The sequence below is a fragment of the Tachyglossus aculeatus genome, chromosome 8, assembly GCF_015852505.1.
Source record: "Tachyglossus aculeatus isolate mTacAcu1 chromosome 8, mTacAcu1.pri, whole genome shotgun sequence".
NCBI classification, from domain to species: Eukaryota; Metazoa; Chordata; class Mammalia; order Monotremata; family Tachyglossidae; genus Tachyglossus; species Tachyglossus aculeatus.
The window spans coordinates 27,536,382-27,541,415 of NC_052073.1; the positions used below are offsets into that span (position 1 = coordinate 27,536,382).

Sequence of the window (5,034 nt, forward strand, 5' to 3'; positions counted from 1 at the left end):
ATATATGCACCCACCTCAAGAGACTTAGTCAAATTTCTCTAAGCCCAGCCCAGGCCCCTTATTAGTTTTTTAATAGTATTTATTAAGTACTTAACACTTAAGTGCCAGTACTGTACTAAGCACTGGGGTAGAAACAAACTAATCAGGTTGGACACAGTCCCTGTCCCACCTGGGGCTCACAGTCTTTACCCCCATTTTTTTTTTTTTACAGATGAGGGAACTGAGGCCCAGAGAACTTAAATGGCTTGCCCACAGCCACACGGCAGACAAGTTGCAGAGCCGGGTTTAGAACCCGGGTCCTTCTGATTCCCAAGCCCATGCTCTATTGCCTAGGCCACACTGCTTTGCAATGGCTTTGCCCCAATACTAATTTTGAGCAGATTTGGGCATTCTCCTTAACCTGATTGCTTGCACTTTCACTGCTCTCTACCAAAGAAGGCAGAAAGGGGCTACAGACATAGTTAATGTTCTTTTGGTTTTTTTGTTGTTTGTTTGCTTTTGGCTTCACCTGGAAAATTATGAAAAACATTTAACTGTACTGACCTTTTTCCACAGGTCTGCTACCTCTGCCTCCAGAGCTGGGACCACAGGGCTGTGTGAGAAGCCAGAGAGTAATATGTCACAGGTGCAAGCCTAAGGATTGCATTATACAAGAGACTCAACTTCTGTCATCCAAATGGGAATTGTGATAAAAAAAATACAAAAATAAGGTTTTCTTCTGAATTTTATGCCTCTGTGAGCCCCTGTGCCTTCTTTTTTTCTCCTCCTCCCCCACTTCCTTCTTTTTCTCCCCCTCTTCTGCCTCCTTCTCATCCTCCTTTCCCTCTTCCACCTCCCCAAGTCTTCTGTGTCATAAAGTTTTAGCATTCTAGGAATATTACTAGTATTTCAAGAGTTCAGTGTAACAGAATTACATAGTATTAATACTATAGAGAGTAATGACTTCAGGAAATATGAAACATGAGGAATACTGGTAGGTAAACAGAAGATAATTTACACTGGAGTAAAATATCAGCATGTATTAGCAGATATTATAAATATATAGGCACTTGGTTCCATCTCCTCTTCTTCTCCTCACTGGTCCCTCAGTGACATATTGCTAGTCTGGCTCTTATTTTGCCAGGAACTGTTCATTGAAAACAACCATGCATCTTTAACATGGCAGCTGTGCCCACAGGATAATGTTTAAAAACTTAGAGAAGGAGCTCGGCTTACTGGAAAGAGCACGGACTTGGGAGTCAGAGGTCATGGGTTCTAATCCTGGCTCCGCCCAATTATCAGCTGTGTGATTCTGTGCCTCACTTACCTCATCTGTAAAATGGGAATCAAGACTATGAGCCCCACAGGGGACAACCTGATTACCTTGTATCTACTCCAGTATTTAGAACAGTGCTTGGCACATAGTAAGCACTTAACAAATATCACTGTTATTGTTATTAGAGATTTGGGTATTAATAATAATAAAAATAAAATTAATGACAATGGTATTTGTTAAGTGCTTGTTATGAGCCAAGTGCTGTACCAAGTGCTGGAGTAGATCATAGTAGTAATTGTAATCAATCAATTAATCTATCATATTTCTTGAGCACTTACTTTGTGCAGAGCACCATACCAAGTGCTTGGTAGAGTACATTGCAATACAGCTGGCAGACATGATCTCTGCCCACAATGAACTTGCAGTCTAGAGGAGATAAATAATAAATAGAGTGGGTAAATAATAAAAAATAGTATTTTTTCAGCACTCACTGTAGGCTCAGTGATGTATTATACAATGTGAAAGAGTAAACAGGTGGAAATTGAACACAGAGCCTGTCTTTTGATGGGCACACAATCTTTGAAACAATCAGTCACAGCTTCTATCCCACATGGGGTCCACAGTCCACTATCCCACATGGGGTCCACAGTTCACTGGGGAAAGAGAACAGGTATTTAATCCCCATTATGCTGATGAGGAGACTAAGGCACAGTGAAGTTAAATGCCTTTATCAAGCTTATACAGCAGGCAAGTGGCAGAGCTGACATTATCATCAATCAATCAGTTGTATTTATTGAGCACTTACTGTGTGCAGAGCACTGTAATAAGCACTTGGGAGAGTATAATATAACAATGCTGGTAGACACATTCCTTGCCTATGATGAGCTCAATAGAATCTAGATCTCCTGATGCACAGACCTGTGTTCTTTCCACTAAGCCATGCTGCTTCCCAAAGGTGAGGTGATCCAGACCTCAACTTTTTAATGTCGGCTAAATTCAGACTAGGCTTGGGACAGCAGGCCAGCCCTACCTAAATCTCTGGTCCATGAAGAACTCAACCCTGTCATGTCTAAGATAAACAGCGAGGAATGAGTCAAGCAATGCTCAGGAGGGTATTGGATGGAAGAAAGCTCAGGATTGCCGTCCTATCTTAGGCAGGGAATGTCTCTGTTTATTGTTATATTGTACTTTTCCAAGCATTCAGTATGGGGGATTTGCACAAGGTAAGAGCTCAATAAATAAAATTGAGTGAATGAAGGAATAGAAATAGAGAGCAAACCTTCTGTGAAGCTTCTCTCCTACAGAAGGAGATGGAGTGGAACTGACTGAACAATTAGCCACAGCCATAGAAGTTAGCAGTCACTGTTGTCCAGTAGCCAATAGGATTTTTTTTAAAATCTACACTCAAGCCTAAGGAACAGAAGCCTGAGTGAAGTGAAGACATTTTCAAAAATCAGAAAAGCCCTAAAGAAATCTACCTGCCAATTTGTCAGACCACTGTTGGAGCTGAATTAAGGTGTAAATGTTAAGAATACTGTACTCCTGTAAGAGTTACGAAAGTTCCAGCAGCGGACGGGAAGTGTTGAAATAGGCAGGGAGCTTGTTTGTTGTTGTATTGTACTCTTCCAAGTGCTTAGTACAGTGTTCTGCACAGAGTAAGCACTCAAAAAATAAGATTGACTGACTGACTGAAAGCAGGTGGAAGGTCCTTGTAGGCAGGGAATGTGTCTGTTATATTGTTGGGTTGTACTCTCCCAAGCGCTTTGTATAGTGTCCTACACACAGTAAGCACTCAATAAATGTGATAGATATTTTGATTGATTGAGGAGCACCAGGAGCTGACTTGTAAATAGTTTAAAGTATGACAAAAAGCCAGTTATTTGTTGTTATAGATAATTTGCCTGATTTAGTGATCAGAGAGGTAACACCAGAGGGTTAGTGAAAATGTAAGCTGGCAGTGGGGAGGGAAGCAATATATTAATATTCAGCTAATTGTATTTCATTCAATCATATTTTTTAAGAGCTTACTGTGTGCAGAGCACTGTACTAAGCCCTTGGGAGAGTACAACAATAAATGGATACATTCCATATGATCTCACCAAGGGGTGGCTGGAAGTGAGGGAAGGGGGCGGGAGGGTGGTGGAAAAGGGAAATAAAGTGGTTCTATGTAGGAGAGGATGAGCAGGATAATTGAATCATATTAAACCACGGCTACCAACTAAGATTTGGTTGAGCCTATAGAGTTTCCCCAAACTGCTAGGCCCCGACTTTATAATCGGCCTAGTAATTGTGGCCCCTCTCAGGGTTGCACCTGGAGAGTTTCCAGTACTCTAGCCATCTCGGCTACAGGAGGGAGAGTCAATCAGAGGCCTACCCATTCCATTCCTAGCTTGGGCAGTGGCTAGAGAGTGGAAGGCAATCTGCTACAAGTCAAAACTCCCCCATGCTGGACAGCAGCGGCACGGGAGAGCATCGAGGGCAGAGACTCAAGTTTACTGTGTGGAAGGCAGCCATGGTAAACCACTTTCATATTTTTACCAAAAAAAAACCTCTATGGATACACTACCAGAATGATTGCAGATGGAGAGCAGGGCGTTCTGGGAGAGATGTGTCCGTGATGTCTCTATGGGTCAGAAACGACTCGACGGCATAAGACAAGTAATTGTGGGTGCTCGATACACGTTGAGTAAAAACAATGTTAAAACAACCATCCTTTGTAACTAGCCGGCAGCCTCTTTTCAATGCATGGGGTTCACAATCCGGGATTCTTAAACTGAAAAGAGAATTTGTTGGGCTCTACTATGCAATAAACAGTACCCATGGGCCCACTTTAAACTGCTGTTCTTAGCCTATTACATCTCTCTCCCACCCCGAGCATGCAGAAAGAGCAAATGATCTTTTGATTTTCTACATATGAACAATTTGCACAAATGACAGGGCAGGGCCCATGTGTGATATTTAGCGGGCAGTTCCGATCCAGACTTACCGCTGGGTAGAGTTGCAAGAAATCCTTTAGCTTGAATCACGCTTTGACCTTCCCAACAGAGTTGCTGGAAAGGTTTCCCCGCAACCAGATCTGGATCATGCATCATTATAATCCAGGACTCTGAAATCCCTAGCAGCCAGTCTTGCAGGCTTTAAGTTTGAGAGCGTAGCATATCCCTGAAACCTACAAACCAGTTGTCATGCAAGACCCTAAACTCTTCTGGCCTCCATCATTCCCAACCAATATTTCACCCTAAAGGCTCAACTCTACTCAGTTTTGGCCACATCTTCAGAGCCCAGGAATAGCAAAGAATGTGTTGCTAAGCACTTACTGTGTGCCTGGCACTGTACTAAGCACTGGGATGGATACAAGCAAGTCAAGTTGGACAGGGTCCCTGTCCTATTTGGGGCTCACAGTCTCAATCTCCATTTTACAGGTGAGGTAACTGAGGCACAGAGAAATAAAGTAACTTCCCCAAGGTCACAAAGCAGACAAGTGCTGGAGTCAGGATTATTAGACCCCATGACCTTCTCCCAGGCCTGTGCTCTGTTCACTAATCCATGCTGCGCCTCCGAGCTAATGTATGACTATTACATGACAACGGAGCTTGTCCGCTAGACATGAATTTGGGGACCTGGTGTAACTGTAACCTACAAGTCCAACATTTTTTAAAAAAATATATCATTATTAAAATAATAATGTCTAATTATTGTTAAAATGCATTACATTATTAGATATGTTATTGTTAATAATAACCATAATAAGAAGCAGCGTGAGAAGTAGCGTGGCTTGG

General features: G+C 42.3%; 1 non-coding gene across 1 annotated transcript; it reads left to right on the plus strand.

Moving 5' to 3' along the window:
* Window positions 1-3,548: 3,548 nt before the first annotated feature.
* Window positions 3,549-3,686, plus strand: LOC119931907. The gene has a single exon (XR_005452209.1). It is a non-coding gene; the product is annotated as a small nucleolar RNA SNORA7 (small nucleolar RNA).
* Window positions 3,687-5,034: the final 1,348 nt, after the last annotated feature.